This window comes from Protopterus annectens, chromosome 4.part0 (genome assembly GCF_019279795.1).
Source record: "Protopterus annectens isolate FY-2018-M chromosome 4.part0, PAN1.0, whole genome shotgun sequence".
NCBI classification, from domain to species: domain Eukaryota; kingdom Metazoa; phylum Chordata; order Ceratodontiformes; family Protopteridae; genus Protopterus; species Protopterus annectens.
Window position 1 is genome coordinate 1,841,060,062 of NC_056733.1, and position 21,214 is coordinate 1,841,081,275.

A 21,214-nucleotide genomic window follows, 5' to 3' on the forward strand; every position below is an offset into this window, starting at 1 on the left:
AATTGTTTTATGCAACTACTACAGACAATATAGGAAATCTTTGTCCTAAAGCACAGGACATTTGCCATAATTACATTTATTTTTCAGGACACAACTGCCCAAAGGGGAGAGTCCCTCGCAAAAGTGGACAGGTGGTAACCCCAACCCTAATATTCTATCATCTTTCTAAGGTAGTCGGCAGAATATGCACTTTCTCTCACTAGCAGAACTCTCATACTAATGGGGAAGAATGAACACTGAATCAGGGGCATTGCATAGCAACCTCAGGGATACATTTAGAAGGTTGGTGCTATTAACCTGACACATTGACGGACCCAGAGCACATATGTATTCATACACATTGTCTGAGGTACATGCTGTTTAGGACTCTTACATGTTGTCATTATTCATTACGTGTATTCCACCACCTTTCCTCTTAATATTACTAGTTCTAGGAGGGCTTAGTTGGGACTGTGTTATATTCTGATTCGTAATCACAGACGTCCCTGATAATCAGGGACAGTTCAATGATATGGTCCCTATGTGTTCCCCCAATGGTTTACGGACTATCCAGTAGATGTGATCTTAAGGTTTGGGAGGTATGGGCATCTGTTATACCACATCAGAATATTACTTACATCAACGGGGCGGTCCTAATACATCTCTGCCAGCCAACACCTGCACGCCTAGGCCCATAATCGCATATCCATAGTTCCCCTACCTGCCACTCCTCTACAGCACTCATCCTTACTGTGGGCGGAGGTGGGGTATGAATACACCCCTACACACTGTCCATTCTCCCTGTGTTGGGACACATGTCATACGTTGTGTCAACCCACGTGTTATCAGGCTTGCACAACCTACTGTTCCGTGTACAGCTATATCCTGGTCGCAGCAATCTTTACTGGCCTTGTCTGGAAGAACAAAATTTTTGGTGTACCACAAGGGACGTTGCTGTTCATGTTTAAAGTGTAGACCTTGTAGATCTCTCCCACTGGTAGTTTCCTGCCGGTGGTCTGGGAAGCAGTGGTGTATTTACCTTTATTGCGTGTCTGTATGTCTCACTGGCCTAGCTGGGGGGGTGGGAGGTAGACGTTTGTTTATTGAACCTCCCACGAACATATGCCCGGTCTGAACAAATGTTACCCATAACTGCTGTAACATAACCTAGGTATATACATGTGTACATTTACTGTAACATATATATATCTATTGACAATATATACAGATATATCTGCATATGTATGCATACATGCATATTCATATCTTGCTGTATATATATATATACATATATATATATATATTTGTTTTTTTTTGTGTGTGTGTGTATATATATATATATATATATATATATATATATATATATATATATATACACACACACACACACACACACACATATATATATATATATATATATATATATATACATATATACACATCTGTGTGTCAATACATTCCTTGCTCATACGCACTTACACATGCGTAATGGTGTTTATATATGCTTCACCAGCATACTAGTGCCTTATTCATTATGACTCCAACACATCACTCCACTTATCTTGTAATCGGTATTTAGCACATTACACAGAGGACAGATGTCACAATATGTTCATGTACGGATTACCGAGGTAATTGGAATGTGATACAGTGTGATTCAACCCATCCCTCTTCTGCACAGCCTCTTATTCCATCTACTGTCGATGTTTGTATGTGCACATTCCTATTATTTATGTCAACAAATGGAATGCATGTGTTACAGAGAATGTACTTCAACATATTGGTGTCTGCTTGTGTGCATGCATATATACCTATTACAAACTAGCTGACCTTCACGGGGCGGTCCATTAGAACTGAGCCATCTAACCCTGGCGTGCCTGGATCCATAATTGCATACCCATAGTTCCTCCACCCCAGCCGTGTTGAATTTACACACTTAACATCCATTATCCACTTGTTATCGCAACCATGACACACCTTTACATATTGCCCTCTCCAGAGCATTTGGAGCCCTACACACATTTGTCCTGCCTCGTGTATTCACAGGGTCTCCCGCCATGTATATTTGCACATACATGCTTTTTCTGGAGTTATGGAATACGGCCATTTGCGCTTTCCAATTTTTGGTGGTCCCAGCATGGGACTACATTCCATCTTTGTGTAAAGTAGACTTGGCAATTCAACGATGTTACTCCCACTGGTAAAACCCTGCCTGTGGTGTGAGTAGCGGTGCTCTGCTCACTCCTGGGCAGCTTTTTATGGCATACGCTGAAACCACCATATAATACCATAATTGCTCTTGATTCCCTTCACATCCCTTGGGTATGCTTTATTATTACAACGTTCATTTTTCATATATATATATATATATATATATATATATATATATATATATATATATATTTATATATATTTCATGCATGTAGATATATATCTATACACATATATATATGTGTGTGTATATATATATATATATATATATATATATATATATATATATATATATGTGTGTGTGTGTGTGTGTGTGTGTGTATATATATATATATATATATATATATATATATATGTATATATATATATATATATATATATATATATATATATATATATATATTACATCTGTACATACAAACATACATTTCCTATACTGGGAGCTGCTTACACCTGCGCAGGTGCACTGGCCTATTCTTACTATGCTTACTGTGCATTATATATGTTTACTGCCGCTTATTTGTGCTTACTTGTGCCTTATTCATTATGACAGTACCACTTTGATTGAAAGGATATGGTTATTAGTCCCACGCGATACAGACGTTCACTTTTACATGTTTAAATGTCAGCTTTACAGCAGAGTGACATTCATTACACAAGGAAAACGATATGTGCTATAGTCGAACTTGAACCGTGAATGCCTTTTCGTTAGGCGGATGCTCTAACCACTACACTATTGGTGTTCTGCTTCATTTATATGTATACCCATGGTTCATAGTTACATGAACACATGCCTCAACACTTCACTTATACAGCAGGCATCCATTTTCCTGTTGTGAAAACCGCAGTACTACACATGCGCCATTCCCTTTTCCCTACTGCTCTGGACCCGTGCCACATGTTTACTCACTCCGAGGATATTCAGACCACCAAAGCATATAGTCCTGGCACATAGATGTGTTTGATTGTCAGGGTGTTCATGTGGTCATCTGGGTTTAGGCTTGTCAGACTAGGGACTGGAACAGCCCTGTACCCATTTGAAAGTCAGATTTTGCACATGGACAAAGTTATTCCCACTGTTAGCATTCTACCTGTGCTTAGAAACACAGGGATTTTGGCATCTCTGACCAGCGATATTCCTTTACATTCATTATGATTGCTTTCTTGTTCCTATGTTCGTTCTGTGTGTGTGTGTGTATATATATATATATATATATATATATATATATATATATATATATATATATATATATATATATATATATATATATATATATATAGTTGCCACCCTTTCAAATGGTCAAAGTGGGACTTATTTGTTACAAACGTCAAGATTTTGCAGGCCGACACATACCCACAGACAGTACAAAAGACAGGACCTCACTTTTATGCCTAATTGACAACTTATTCTTGTAGCATTTTAGTTGCTTATTCAGTTTCTTATGACATGCAGGTGTTTCAGATACAAAATAACTGTTTTATGCAACTATTACATAGATATAGGACATATTTTTGTCATTAAATCTCAGGACATCTGAGATTTGACACTAAGTGCACAGGACACAACTGGCCAAAGAGGGACTCTCCCTCGCAAAGTGGGACAGGTGGTTATCCTATATGTGTATACATATATATATATATATATATATATATATATATATATATATATATATATACATATATATATATATATACATATATATATATATATATATATATATATATATATATATATATATATATATATACACACACACACACACATATATATATATATATATATATATATATATATATATATATATATATATATATATATATATGTGTGTGTATGTACGCATGCATACACATCTATATGATTTAATTACTTTGATCATACTGTTGAATGACTGTGCTGTCTGCTATGTTTGTGATAACATCGACTTTAGGTATAACTGCCGTGGCTCAGTGGTAAATCACCTTGATTGTGATGTGTAGGGTTCTGGCATTGGGCCTGGCCGATGCGGTATATTGTGTTGCTGGGCGGAACAAGGGCCATTGGACAAAGGGTGAGTACAACACTTTTCAGCTCCGGTTTTCCGTTTAACTGCCAATTCACGTCGCTCAAAATCCGTCTACAATCTTACTGTGATATGTCACCCCAGTTCACATTTCATTGGTATTATATCGTTATACAGCATAAAATTAGCAAGATATACTCGTATACAGATTACGCGTCATAAATGGTGTGTGCTGCAGTCGAACCGGCAATGTCTGCTCGATAGTCAGATGCTCTAACCACTACACTATTGGTCTTCTGCTTCATTTACATGTTTAAATGTCGGCTTTACAGCAGAGTGACATTCATTCCACAAGGAAAATGATATGTGCTATAGACGAACTTGAACCATGAATGGCTTTTCGTTAGGCGGATGCTCAACCACTACACTATTGGTGTTCTGCTTCATTTATATGTATACCCATGGTTCATAGCTACCCGAACAGATGACTCAACACTTCACTAACACAGCAGGCATCCATTTGCCTGTTGGGAATACCACACTACTACACATGCACCATTCCCTGCTGCTCTGGACCCTTGCCGCATGTTGACTCACTCAAAGTATATTCAGACCTCCATATCCTATAGTCCTGGCACATACGTGTGTTTGATTGTCAGGGTGTTCATGTGGTCATCCGGGTTTAGGCTTGTCCAATTGGGGACCAGTACTGCCCTGTTCCTAGTTGAAAGTCTGACTTAGCATGGGGACATCGTCGGTTCCACTTTTAGCATCATACCTGTGGTTGGGAATGCAGTGGTGTGCTCACCTCTGGCCATCCTGATATATAACAGCACTAAATATTATGGGGGTTTCCGCTGCTGTTTCCCTTCACATTCGTTATGACTGCTATATTGTGACCATGTTCATTCTTCATATCTACACACACACACACACACACACACACATATATATATATATATATATATATATATATATATATATATATATATATATATATATATCCATCTGTACATACACATGCATATACACCCGCATGCTTATTTACATTTTCCATACCGTTGAATCACCGCCACTTACCATCATGCATACACGCTTGCATACCCGCTTAGATCTAGGGTTGCCACCTTTTCAAATGACCAAAGTGGGGCATTTTCAGGACACATCAGATTTTACAGGCTGACACATACCCATGGCTAGTACAAAGGTTAGAACTTTACTTATTTACCTAAATGAAAGCTTATTCTTGTAGCAGTTTAGTTGCTTATTCTGTTTCTTGTAACATTTAAGTATTTTACATACAGAAATAACTGTTTAATGCAACTGTAACATGAAATATGGGACATAATTATTTCCTACAATCACAGGACATTTGCCATTGTATTATTTCTGGTCAGGACACAACTGCCCAAAAAGGGACTGTCCCTCGCAAAGTAGGACAAATGGTAACCCTACTTATGTCTGCTTTAAAGTGCCTTAATCACCCTATATCCAACTGCCACTATGTGAATGTGTAAGGTATATATTCCCAATAATGCACGTGGGGAGACGTACATCACGGTCAGGTGTTTAATCCTGGGTCATAGGTTCTGCAGGACTGGCTGGAGGCTGAGCAGTCTTGTGGACAACTACTGCTCATACAATTTGTGCCCAGATGTCTACAGGACTGTATATCATGTCGTGACACCAAGTCTAATGTTTAGAACAGATACTTATCCCATGAGGGATATCCAAAAACTGTGGGGACCGATGACCTCAATTCCTTTGGCTTTACGAAAATGAGGTAGGGTTATACATGCAAGGGATACATAGTTTGCAATCCTGAGACTGCCTAGGGTGAGACTGCCAACTAGATATGAGTAGGGGTCACTATGTGCAGATATGGCTGCGCCAAGCTAGCAGCCCGAGTAAGGGTGTTTTTGGTAGATGTTCAGGAAGGGGAGTGGTGTGCTGTGGAGGGGATGATGGGTATTCAGTTATGTATCCAGGTGTGTTGGGGTTGGATGGCTCAGTTCAGGCCAGACCATTATGTGGGTATGTGCCGGTAATGATTCTGTACATGTGTATCGCACATTTTAATGTTCATATGTTTGTGGGATTGTGTTCTACAGTATGACCTGTCAGGTTGTATTGCAGTAATGAATGTTTGTTCTTTGGTTATCTTTCTGATTCACTCACTGCTCCCTCGTACACCTCCAGTTCACCTATTGTGCATCCAACCCAGTCTCCCCTTGGCGAATTATTACATTACCCGTCACCCCCCACCTCCATATTCCACAGACACCATCCATCCCTTCTCTGGTTGATGGCCCATGGCACAGTCAACAGAACACATTGTGTACACTACATATCTCTGGTACCAATATGGTTGTGAGGACTACCCTAGCAGTTTTGATCTTCCACATTCTGTACCTCACGCACATAGGTACACGCAAATACTTATCTTTCATGACATGGTAGGTAGACCCGGGTAATATCCATTCATCTTTGGGCTGTCCTGACAAGGACGACTTGGACCACGAATGGGCAGATATTGGGTGAATGCTCTGATCATTGGTAGGGTTGCCACCTTTTCATATGACCAAGATGGGACATTTTCGGGACACACATCAGATTTTACAGGCCAACACATACCCACGGTCAGTAGAAAGGATAGTAATTTAATTTTATGCCTAAATGTAAGCTTATTGTTGAAGCAGTTTAGTTGCTTATTCTGTTTCATTTACTTGCTTATTCTGTTTCTTGTAACATTTAGGTATTTTACATATGGAAATAAGTATTGTATGGGACTACTACATAAAATATGGGACATAATTAGGTCCTACAATTGCAGGACATTTGACATTTATAATGGTTTTGGTATGGACACAACTGCCTAAAGGGGGACTGTCCACAATGTGGGATAGGTGGTAACCCTAACCATTGGGCTAGGCTTAACAATTGGCGGCGTGCTAACATGATGCGTTTCCCTTCCACTTGGTATAACTATCGACATTACAATGAATACTATAATAATCTTCTCAAAATCACCTAAAACTCAGTGGTTGTGCCCTTGCTGTAACCCTGACTAACATTCTACTATCAGCCTGTATAACCTCACTTCTCTCTCTTCCTGTTGGAGCTTCCAGGGCTCTACTGAAATGGAAATATTAATAAATAAATACAGGCATGGGGTTTTAAATGTCATTTGTTCGAGGGACGGGGACTCAATATTCAGCTACGTGCCTTTGTGTTTACTTTTTATTTTGGTGTTCGCAAAACTGTCTTGTATGCTTTGCATGCATTTCAGTATCCATGGACACTGACAGGAGTAATTACTATTAGAGGCAGACTGTACTAGTCAGCATTTTAGGTTGCACGTTTGCAGCCAACATGTTCACGCCTCTGTGCAGCGCTTGGACACACCCCCTGCACTCGTGCATGTTTCCTATGCATATGGCTGTTGCGGGAGCGTGCCTTCATGAATCCCAGGGAATGTTTTTCTGACATTCTCAAACCAGACAACTAGACTTAGACATCTTTTAAGGAATATCTCAGAATTCTAGTTTGATGGCTTCAACTATCCTCATGATTCCCTGAGTGAGAATGCACAAGAGATAGTTTCCATGGTTTATCAAGTCAGATTGGACTCAGCAGAGGCATCCTCTGCCATTTCAAATCCCAGTGCTAGGATTTATAAAATGGGATCACAATTGCTGGATAAATCAGTTGCCTCTCATCTCAGGTCTATTCTTCTTCCTGCTATCCCAACTTAGTCAGATGCCTCAGACTTTACTTGGGGAGCTGTGTCCAAGGAGCAAAAGTGCAGATTCTATGGAACAAACAAGACAAGTCAAAACACATAAATGTCAAGGAAATTATGGCTTTCATAAATGGTCTCAAATTTCTGAAACATCTTTGGATTCTAGGTACTCTGCTATTAATCACAGACAAAACCACAGTGATGTGTTATATAAACAAACAATTGGGGAATCAAATTCAGCCCCCTTTGCAAACTAGCTTTAGTAGCTTGCAACCTAGCAACTCAATTTAATTTGTTCACCAAGGCTACATTCATTCCATCAGACCAAAACTTTGTGACAGACAAGTTAAGTAGGACTAGGACTGATCCTCATAAATAGAAGTTGAACTTTAGGGTCTTCCAAGAATTAATCCATTTGTGAGAAGTTTCTTAAGTAGATTTGTTTGCCTCTAGTCAAAACAGACAAGTGAAGAAATTCTCTTCCATGAACCCATGTGAGCAGGCCTGGAAGACAGATGCTTTTTCAGTCACATGGATAGGAATGCTCCCACATGCTTTTCTAACTTTCTGTTGATAATTAGCTCTCTTCTGAAGACTCAGAATGACTCTCCAAAGATAAACTGTGGTCACTCCCTTTTGGCCTAAGTAACAGTGGTTCTCCCTTCTGAAATTGGCCAAGGGCAATTAACACAAGCTTCCTCACAGAATGGACTTGATCATACAGGATGGGAGAGTTTGATATATTCCAATATTCATCTTCTTCAACTGACTGCCTGGATGATAGAATTTTAATCTATTATCTGTACCTTTTTTTCCTGAGAACTTGCAATAGGTATTAAAGGTGACAAAGAAACCTGCTACTAAAAGAGACATGTATATATATATATATATATATATATATATATATATATATATATATATATATATATATATATATATATATATATATATATTTGTGTATGTCTGTGTATGCATATAGACACATGCATGGATAAGCACAAATATTTTATTTGTTTCTTGAGTAAGTGGACTGTTTTCAAGCCTCTTTTCAACCCATTCTCTCCAGAAACAATGACAAAGCAAACAAAAATCAGCGACAAAAGTTGATAATCAGGAACATTTATTTTAATATTAACATTGTCCATGAACAATGTTTTTTAGAATAGAGCAATCTGTATCAATATGTACCATCTGAAGAACAAGAAACATGTTATGTTGGTAAAATAATTTAACTTTTTGTGTAAGCAAGTATAAATACTTCATTCTGATAGGACATTATTATGACACAGGTTGAGATAGAAACAAGCTTAAGAACAGTCCCTTGTTCTGCTAATATTAAATAATTAAACCAGTAAATTTAACATTTGACATTATTTTAACCTTCAGTATTTTGCCATGATTATCACCGATTTTGTGAGCACAGAAGAAAACCGGAGTAAAGTCAGAGATGTCCTAAAACACTGCTGTATAAATATGTTATTGTTGTGAAATCTATTACGTGAATCTCATATAGTATTATATGTACTGCTACTAGTTTTATGTACAATTCATTATTATACTGAATTGTTTATAAATTTTTCCTTTGGGTAAAGTCATGGCTGAAATAGCATTTGGTCCTAGGACCAGACCACTCATTTAACAAATGTTAAAATAAATAAGCAACAACAAGAAATAAATAAACAAATAAAATAAATGTTTATCCTGACATTTGAGCACTATGCCAACATATACGGTTCCACTATAGAAGATGAAAAGTGCGAAATGCAAATGATTCAGGTTTTATAATCAAAAGGCACATCTTCAAATTACTAAGGTGCACAGCACATAGATCATGTCTTTCTTTAGAGGGACAACTTACAAGCACCTGCATATCACAAGCAAGGACTTCACTCCTCCATCCCTCTTTACTGCAGTGTAGTAATTATAAAGTAACCACATGAAAGGGAGAAACACTTTGCAAAGACAATCACAGTAGTCACACAGTCATGAAAATGTGCGACTTTAGTCTGTATATATGTATGTGTCTTTGTATGTATATGCAGTATACGTGTATAGATTTTATATATATATATATATATATATATATATATATATATATATATATATATATATATATATATATATAAATATATATTTGTGTGCGTATTTATATGTGTATGTGCATATGCATGTAGGAGAACTGTCCAACTGACCACAACATCAGCTATCAGAATACTGAAATGGCAACACATCCTGTGCATGATCTGGGGATAACCCCTTAGCTGGCTAAACCAAATGTAACAGCTTTTAAAAAAAAATAATACCATGCTAACTATACATACTAATTTCAAGATCACACAATTCCCACGGATTGTTGATTTTGCACAGCTGTCAATCATCCATTTCAGTTGATCAAATGGTGTCAACCAAACAGATGACTTTGCGATCGTTTGATTGCCTATCATATACACATGCACATATCACTATTGTTTAGAAATTATAAAATGTTTTTGTACACACACACACACACACACACACACACACACACACACACACACACACACACACACACACACACACACACACACACACACACACACACACACACACACACACACACACACACACACACACACACACACACACACACACACACACACACACACACACACACACACACACACACTGGTGCTGCGGTAGCATTGTCGCCTCACAGTTAGACGTTGCCAGTTCGATTCTCAGTTAGAGCGTCTTCTGTGTGGCGACATGCATGAAAGGGCATTCCTTCATTGAAGGTTGTGCATTAGGCCCAGCAAGCCAGCACGTAAAACTCTACTGCCAATCATTAGCGGACCGGAGTTCAGCTGTGGCGACCCCTAACTGGGAAAAGCTGAAAGACACAAACACACACACACGCGGATGCACACACATCCATATTGTTATATTGCAGTTACAGAACTTTTAAATGCATATGGTCGAGACCATATGATTGAAGTTCTGTAATTCTGAAAACTGAAAAATAACAAATGTGCTTTTGCTGGTGGGCAAGTCCCGCTGTGCCACCCACAGCCCTGCTAATTGTGTATATACCAATTCTGAGATCACACAATGGTGGGGAAAGTGGAAGGCCCTGAAACCCCCCCAATGTACCGTAATCTCTGAAAAAAAAATATTGATGTTACAGAAATTCTATCATATGATCATATAGGCCTGACGACCATATGTAGTTTGAAGTTCCATAACTTTGTAAGAATATGAACCCAAATGCGCACGTGCGCGCGCACACACATGCACACACGCACACACACACACACACACACACACACACACACACACACACACACACACACACACACACACACACACACACACACACACACACACACACACACACACAAACATATATTGTTTTTCATTCTTTCGATCTTTACATTTGAAAACTAACAACTGAAAGAAAAAAATAGAGCACATGCATACTAAGAAGTTATGTACCTACCATAATGTTCCATGTTAGTTGTCTTCTTCTCACCTTCTTTCTTGCTGGTTGGGTTCGGAGCTGACTCGGCCATCTTCAAAAGCTCGAGAGCTGCTTACTGGCTCGAGGCCCCCTCCTATATCCCATGATGTCTGGCGCTAGATACCCAGATCTCATTTGGTAACCTAACTACCGACATAATAATAATAATAATCATGATATTACAGTAACTGTAGCAGGATACAGGAAACTACTGGAGAGACTGACAGTCAGAAGTAACAGCCAGAGAAGACTCAGCCAGTGATAAAGAAGCCTAAGGAACTCTTTTCGGTCTACTAGGATAGGGGGGTGGAGGGTGAGACACAAGAAAGAAGGCGAGAAGGAGACAACTAACATGGAAAGTTATGGTAGGTACATAACTTCTTAATGTTAAGTTGTCTATCTCGCCTTCATTCTTGCTGGTTGGGACAGCATCTCTAGCACCTCAATCCTGGGTGGCTCATCGGAACAGACTCTTCAGAACAGTGGAACCAAAATCAGCTCTGCTTCTGGAAGCCACATCCAGCTTATAATGTGAAATGAAGGTATGTGGATTAGCCCAGGTAGCTGCCGCACAAATAGTTTCCATTTGCAATCTAGCCTGAAAAGCCACAGAAGTAGCTAAAGCTCTGGTGGAGTAACCTTTGGGTTTAGCAGGAAGGTCTTTATTTCTCAACTGATATATAAAGGTAATAGTAGAAGACAACCACCTAGATAAGGTGACTTTTGACACCGGTATGCCTTGTTTTCCTTCAGCGTAAGACAGGAACAACTGGTCTGATTTTCTGAATTGCTTGGTCCTATGCAAGTAAAAGCATAATTGTCTATGGACGTCCAGCTGATGTAATTTGTATTCTGCCCTGTTGGAATAATTTGGAAAGAACATGGGCAGTTCAATGGACTGATTCAAATTACAATCAGAAGTAACCTTTGGGAGAAAGGAAGGATTAGTCCGAAGAGCAACTCTATCATTGTGAAAAACTAGGTAAGGAGGATGAACACAAAGAGGCTGAAGTTCAGAAACTCTTCTGGCCGATGTAACTGCAACCAAAAGAAGGGTTTTCCAAGAAAGAAACTTCAAGAAACAAGAAGCTGCCGGTTCAAAGGGGGGCAGTATCAGGGAAGCTAAAATCAAATTCAGATCCCATGGAGGCGGGGGATCTTTTACTGGGGGCCTGAGTAGAGTGGTCCCCTTCAGAAAGGCTTTACAAAGCTTATGGGACATGATGCTTGAATCGGATAGGCCCGTCTGAAAGTTTGAAATTGCAGCTAGCTGAACTCTAATTGTGGCAGAAGAGGATCCAGTTCGAAAAAGTTCTGCTAGAAAATCTAAAATATGGTGCACAGGGGCTGAAAAGGGATCTATATTCCTGTTCTCTGCCCATAAGGAAAAACGTTTCCACTTACTAGCATAAGTCTTTCTAGTGGTTGACTTATGCAAGGATAAGATGATTTCACGCACCGAATGGGAGATGTTGGGAAGCCTGGCTAAAGTTGGAAGTGGAGAAACCAAGCAGTGAGCTGGAGGGATTGAAGAGATTGGTGCAGTCCGCCCGATTGATGGATCAGGAGATCTGGAATTGGGTCCAGGGTCCAGGGCTGCTCTAGAAGGTGATGCAGGAAGGGGAACCAAATTTGTTGAGGCCAGTAAGGGGCAATGAGGATCCTCTTGCATCCCAGTGTGGTAGCTTTCTCAATTAGTTTGGGAATCAGGGGGAATGGAGGGAATGCATAAAGTCATCCCTGGGGCCAATCGTGAACTAGAGCGTCTCTGTGGAGGTGTCCGGGAAGAGGTAGGAAAGAGAAAAAATTGTTGCACTTGCTGTTGAAGGGGGTGGCAAAAAGGTCACAGCAAGGCTGACCCCATTTGTGGAAGATTCTGTCCACCACAGTCTGATTGAGAGACCACTCGTGAGGCATGAGAATTGCTCTGCTCAGCCTGTCTGCTATAACGCTGGACTTCCCAGGGATGTGCGCTGCTATCAGAAATCGTTGGGAAGAGATCGCCCACTGCCAAAGTCTGAGTGCTTCTCGACATAAGGGGTATGACTTGGTTCCGCCCTGCTTGTTGATGTACCATACCACTGACATATTGTCTGTTTGAATTGCAATGGTCCTGGTGGGAAGAGAGTTCTGAAGAGCTTGCAATGCTAAAAGCATGGCTCTCATCTCCAAGACATTGATATGCAGATGGTACTCGTGAGGCTGCCAGGTGCCTTGGACTGTTCTGCCCTGATAATGCCCCCCCCACCTTATCAGGGAGGCGTCCGTGGTCACCGTAGCTACTGGGGGCAGAAGAATGAATGGTCTGCCCTGGTGTAATGATGGGGAAACCATCCACCAAACAAGTTGGTTTTTGCATGACTGTGTGATCATTATCCTGTGAGACATCGGGAGTTTCTGGAAAGACCATTGTGTGAACAGCATCCACTGAAGAATCCTTATATGAAAGCATGCAAGGGGGACTAGTATTATAGCCGCTGCCATGAGACCCAATGTTTTTAGGACAAATCTGGCCTGAATCTTTTTGCATCCTAATAAGACCTGCACATGTCGTCGAATGGCTAACACTCTGCTACTGTTAGAGTCGCTGACATGTCCTTTGTGTTTAAGTTTGTGCCTATAAAGGTGATAGATTGACAAGGCGACAATGCAGACTTTTCGAAATTTATTGTGATGCCTAGAGTGGAGCACGTTTGGATGGTGTAGTCTCTGGCTAGCAGCAGGTGATGCCTGGTGGTTGCAGTAAGGAGCCAGTCATCTAGATATGGAAACACCTGGAAACCTTGCCATCTCAAGTGAGCGGTGACTACTGCCAAACATTTGGTGAACACCCTGGGGGCTGTGGTGAGACCAAAGGGCAGTGCTCTGAACTGATAATGACTGGCTCCCAGCCAGAAGCGGAGGAATCTTCTGGAGCGTCTGTGCATTTTGATATGGTAGTACGCATCCTGAAGATCTATGGAGCACATCCAATTGTCCTGACCTAGAAAGGGTAAAATGGACTGTAGCGTGTCCATTCAGAACTTAATTCTTTGAACAGACCTGTTTAGTCTGCTGAGATGCAGAATGGGTCTCCAATCCCCTGTCTTTTTTGGTAACAAAAAGAACCTTGAGTAAATTCCAGATCCTTGTTGGTCTGCTGGGACTGACTGGATGGCTCTTTTTCTTAGCAGTTTTGAAATTTCTTGAACTGCTTGATCCCTTAGATTGGGTGGAACATCTGGAAGGGATTTGTTGGGAATGTAGGGAGTGTGAAAGAAGGGGATTTTGTAGCCTTCAGATATGATAGAAAGTACCCATTTGTCTTTTGTTATACTTTGCCAGGCTTCTGGGTACAGCGATAATCTTCCCCCGACTGCCTCCAAAGGTGGACAGCCGGGCAGCACTTCAGGGATACTGGAAGGGCTTGTCAGAGAAGGATTCTCTTTGGCCCTGATTTTGTGGACCCCCCCTGCCCGTAGGGCAGCATCTGTTGTTGTTCCCTCCTCTGCACCTGGAGGGGAACTCTCCACGTGTGTCAGGCAAGACTCCCTGGGATTTCCGGAACCACATCTTCTCACTCTTCTGACCCTTGGGATACGGTCTTGAAGGAGTGGAAAAATGGACTCCAATGGCAGAGAGAGTCTTGCCTTCCTGCTCACACCTGGTAAGGGTATCCTTAACCTGTGGTCCAAACAGAGCAGAACCATCAAAGGGGGTTTTGGTGAAAGATGCTTTAAAGGGTTGCGCAAAGTTGCATAACCGCATCCAAGCGTGTCTCCTCAAAGCCACACCTGTGCCTGTGGCCCTACTCGCTCCATCGGCTGCATAAGAGATGAGCCACATGGAGGAGTTTACTACAGAATTTAGCGTTGCCAGCTGGGAGGTAATCTTAGCCTGAGCCCCTGCAGCTGATGGATCTTGAAGGGTATCTCCTAACTCTTTAATGAGATCCCTTTGAAGGCACGTAAAATGATACAAATAGTTCACAGACCTCATGGAAAAGGTCGCTGAGGAAAACATCTGCTTCCCATATCTGTCCATCATCCTAGATTCCTTATTAGGGGGATGGACAGACAAAGAAGTTTCAGCCAACTCCTTTTTAGTGGCCGCTGCTACCACCATGGCATCAACGAGAACACCCTTGGTCAAAAATTGCTTGTCCTGAGGGGCGGTGATGAATTTTGTGGGCCTATGGGGAGCTGATTCCATTGTTTCTGGAGCTGATCACACCTTTTGAGCCACCACCAACATCAGTGGATCGAAAGGCGGAGACACACAGGAGATGGAGGGTCGGGAACCAAACACGTCCAGGAATACCGACTCATCCTCGGAAGGGTTAAGGGTAGTCCAGTTCCCCCTCTGCCTAAGGATTTCAAGGATGTCTGAGACAGAGACATCCTCAGAGGGGATCTCGGGGACCCTTCCGACTCCTCCAAATCGGTATCTGAAGTGACAGACTCAGGGGAGTCAACATGTTTCCTCTTGCATTTTCTCTTTCGAGGGGGGCTCCTCTGAATGAACAGGGGAGGCCTTGGAAGAGGAAGATACACCCAATGGGGTGCCCTGGAGTGCTTGTTCCCCACACTTGGAGTCTGGAGGAGGGTCAGAGGCAGGAGCAGGTACCATGGGGGGAGGAGCCTATGAGGCCGACTGTGAGGCTGACTCAGATGCCAGCACACTCCTCATGACCTCGAAGGTGCCCCTTCCTGATGCCATAGAAGGCTCCAGCTCCAAAAAGACCAGAATCCCTCCCGGCACCGAGATGGACGGCTCCGAAGTCAATGTAGGAGCCAAACTCACCTGCGCCGAAGCTCAAAGAGAAAGAACGGGGTCGGACAAGGGTCCGATGCCACTCGCCCCCTCGGAGCCAAAGAGGGAGTCCCAGCACCCAGATCCTTCCAAGGATGGCACCATGGAAGAGATCGGAGCCGACGATGGCACTGAAAGGGGAGGTATCGGTGCCGATGGACCCATGGTTCCAGCCACAGCATGCTCCAGCTCCGAACTCAAAGGATGAGTCAAAGGAGGAACTATTGGAGAAACAGGTAGAGCCGAACCCTGGTGAGGGGGGCTGGATAGCATTTTTGCCAGCGCCTGCGACTTTAAAAGCCTGCTCACCACTCTCTCCAAATCATGGTCAGATAGCCTAGATGACCGAGAAGAGTGGGATCATTGACTCCGCTCAGATTGCAATAAGGGTGACCCTGGAGCCAAGTGTATCGACTCCAATGATGGTGACCTGGAGCGTTTCCGACTCCCTGACGGTTCCGATGGAAGAGTTGGAGCCGACTGAGAGATAGGTACTTCAGCTCCAGTTGGAGCCAAAGGTGACGTAGCGATAGGTACTTCGGTTCCAGCCGGAACTGAAGTTGAAGCAGAAGACATACCCGGCGATGGCTCAGAGCTGGGAGCCGATGGCTTCGATGGCCTAGAAGATTTCACTGACTGTGTCTTGGCCGGTGATCCTTCAGGTTTAAGCAAACCCCTCAGGATAAGCTTATTCTTATGCTCCTGTAGGACTCTTGGACTAAAGGCGTGACACACCGAGCAAGAGTGCTGCAGCTGTAGGGAGCCCAAGCAGTAGACACAAGAAGTGTGACCATCTGTCAGAGATATTTTCTGACAGCATGAGTCACACTTCTTGAATCCCGACACTTTTGTGTCTTTAGACATTCCTGTAAAGGAAAATCAAATACAAATAACAAGTAGAGTGGAGAGTAGGTAACTGAAAATAAATACACGCAATTCACACAAGTTACCACACCCTAACAGCACACACACACACACACTATAATAATATAAGACCTACAAGCTACCACAATTTACTAAAAAGAAAACTTTTATCTACCTTAAAAATAAAACAATGATAAGCCTCTAACTAAAACGGCTTACTTTGAAAGGTAAACAGGGGTGGGGGAGGGAAAGGAAAAACTCTCTAAGGAGAAAACAAGTTTTGAAGGGGGGGTAAACACTAACAAACTGCTATAGAAACTACTCTGAGCTATAACAATAAAAGTATAGCTAACAAAGTACAAAAAAGGCTTAAATATACGAACAAAGTGAAAATTATGACTTGAGCCAGTAAACGCAACCTCGTAGCAGAAGTGGCAAATGAGATCTGGGTATCTAGCGCCAGGCATCATGGGATATAGGAGGGGGCCTCGAGCCAGTAAGCAGCTCTCAAGCTTTTGAAGATGGCCGAGTTGGAGCCGAGGATCGGCTCCGAACCAAACCAGCAAGAATGATGGCGAGATAAACGACTTAACATATGTTGATACAACAAACAGACCACTTCTTCTAATTGTGAGTACTGTGGGTATTTTGCTTGTATTTTACTTAAAAATATATTGCCAAAATTCTGACAAGTGAAAGTAGTTGTACATGATATGCATGTTTTTGGGGTCCTGGGTAGACATTTGTTTCATAAAATCTTGCATTAATAGATTCTTAAAAGAAAACACAATAGTCAGAATTGCTAGTGTTGCTGTGGAAGAGCAGAAGTACATGTTGTAGCACAGAACAGTTATTGCTGAGATGCCATGTTATATTCTGTGGCCAGCTTATTAGTGAAAAGACTGCATTTGTTTAAAACTGAGGAAAATACAGCTGAAGCAATAAAAAAAGGTATTTTTAGTTTAACATTGGTAAAACTCAGTAATGATATCTCTAGTAAAGACTGGTACTACATTTCCTGTCTTCAGCATTATTTGTTGTTATTTTTGAGTACTAATAATAGTGACAGGCTTCATGCAATGGAAAACTAAATGTAGCCATTACATTTTGATTAAAATCAGTTCCTTTGTACATATTTTTGGCACACCATTATGCCATTAACAATCTGTAGTACTGAATGAGTTCATGATTCAGGTATGTTAGTTTTCTTCTCTTCATAAATTTGCCTCCTGACAGAAAACTTGCATGTGATATAAGAAAGCATAATGCAATTAATTACATACAAACAGAAAATGTGTTGTGCCTATATTTTTAAACTTACTTCATTTTAAGAAAGCATTACATCCATTTAAAGTTATTGCAAACCAAATGACTATCATTCTCATGACATTTATGCAGAGGAATATATATATATATATATATATATATATATATATATATATATATATATATATATATATATATATATATATGGATTCACTACATATGACCGAAAGTTCATATGATCAAAGCCCATTTGACTGAGACCAAATGACCGAATGTTCATTTGACCGAAAACCCATATGACCAAAACTCATTTGACCGAAAAACAGCACTGGCAGGTATATGCCCTGTTCCCCACTGTAGTGCGACTCTGGAGTGAGAATATGAAGTTGGGGGGGGTGTTGGGGGCACAGCCCCCCCCCCACATTGGGGGTTGTGGGGGGCATAGCCCTCCACATTTTGCATCCAGTTTTTACTGATGTATGTTTTAATGCATTTTTAATGGATACATATGTATATAATAGTGCATAAACTGCAATGTGGGGGGCTGTGCCCCCCACACCCCCCAACAATATATTCTCACTCCAGGGTTGCACTACAGTGGGGAACAGGGCATATACCTGCCAGTGCTGTTTTTCGGTCAAATGAGTTTTTGGTCATATGGGTTATCGGTTAAATGATCATTCGGCCATTTGGTCTCAGTCAAATGGGCTTCGGTCATATGAACTTTCAGTAATATGTAGTGAACCCATATATATATATATATATATATATATATATATATATATATATATTTTTTTTTTTTTTTTTTTTCATTGCTTGTGCTAGAGCTCACGAATTCTTGGTAACCTATTCTGTAGGAAGTCCAAAATGCCCTCTGTGTAAAGAAACAAATAAACAAGACTGGTAGCATTATCAGGAGTCTGGAATTCAAAGAGTTAGTGGAAACAAGGAAGTACTTTCTGACAAGCCCAAATGTACAAGCTACAGCTGTTTGTAATGTAAATAAGTTGAAAAGAAATCTGGAGTGACTTTTGTTTCTAGGAGGGAGGTTAATAGTTTCTATTGTCTCATTCCTTTGTTTTAACGTGTTGTGGGTAGGGACAAACATGAAAATGGCTGGCCCTTTGATCTCAGAACCTTTTCTTATCATTCTTATTTAAATTGACCCTGGGGCATATGGAATCAAATGTTCTCAGCAAAGATGTTCTTACCCTCTGACTGGAAACATCAAAGACAGTGTCTTGCCATTTGTAATGCAGCATTTCCCTTCAGCTTGTCTACTCTTCCAAGTTTTTCAAGGAGACAGGTGAAGTTCAGAATGTTATCAATATATAAAAATGTGCTGCCTTACAACATTGTGTTGAGTATATCCCACACTGTTCCACATATTTTTTGCTCATGGGCAGTGTTCTTCCTAAAACTCCACAGACTGATAGTGAGGTTGTAAAATAATTATTTCATTTATTGATTCCTTTTTTAGACTGCGGACTGATTAAAATAGGCCCATTTTCATCTACAGCTCAGGTTATTAGGATATTGCAAACAAGTGTTGAGGGTGTAGTGAGGCATACATCATCATTTACATCTGAAAGCTAGTATTTCAAATAAACTTTCACTGAAATAGTTCTATGACCAAAAACTACTAAATATTCACATTGTTAAACGCTTTACATTTGTATAACTATAGATTACCAAGTGCAGTAATTGAATTACATAGATATTATGGATTGTACTAATATTATGTATCTCTACAGCTTTTTGAGATAATTTTTTATTCTGTCTCTCTGAACATGGGTCATGGCTGAAAACACTTTTGTTCAAGACCACCTGATTAACAAATAAAATAAATAAATACGCCACATTGTAGTAATTAATTTTGGAAATGGCAAGTCAGCAAAGATTAGGAATATATTCAGAGTGATGAATAACTGATAGATTTGTAGCTTGTCAGTTAAAAGTTTCTATAAAAAAATCAACATTTGTGTTATAAGTACTGCTTGCACATTTTCTCTATGTATCCTGTAATAGAAGACAGTTCTGCTCTGTGTCTGTGTATATGTGTGTGTGTGTGTGTGTGTGTGTGTGTGTGTGTGTGTGTGTGTGTGTGTGTGTGTGTGTGTGTGTGTGTGTGTATAGGTTCATAGGTTGATACTAGGCTATCTGCCATAGGGCATATAAAAGCCTAGCCAGAGTGTGTTTGGCTTTTGCCACCCTTTTAGATTAGTTGACTGTGCCTCTGTATAGTAGGTCACAGAAGATAGCCCTTTTGAGGTTAGTTTACTGTGCCTCTGTCTAGTAGGGACACAGAAGAGATCCCAGGAGTAAACCTATGATCTCCCATCCACTCGTCAAGATTTCTCTTGAAGAGGGTCATTGAGGGACTCTGCCTAACATGGATTGGGATTTTGTTCCAGAGTGAGGGGAGCCTCTGGGATATGAATCTGTCCCTCCAGCATGTCCTATTTATTTCTGTGCTGACGTTTAAGTCCCTGGAGCGTGTAGCTCTAAGGGATTTGGATTTCCTGAGGTGGAGCATGTCCATTAATTCTGGGTTGGACATGGCTTTATACGTCAGGCACAGATCGCCTCTGAGTAGGCGGTAAGCAACTGAGTAGAGCTGGAGTTTCTTTAGCCTAACTGTGTAGGGCATCTGTTTGAGTCCCTTGATCCTCTTGGTGAGGTACTTTTGGGGTCTTTCCAGTTGCTGCAGGTGTCGGGTAAGGTACATCCCAAATGGGGCATTGTATTCAATTATGGGCCTGATGAGTGATGAGTAGAGGGGCACAATGACCTCTCTTGATCTAGATGTGAACCCTTTCATGATAAGGTGGGCTATATAGAAGGTCTTTCTAACCACTTTGGCAA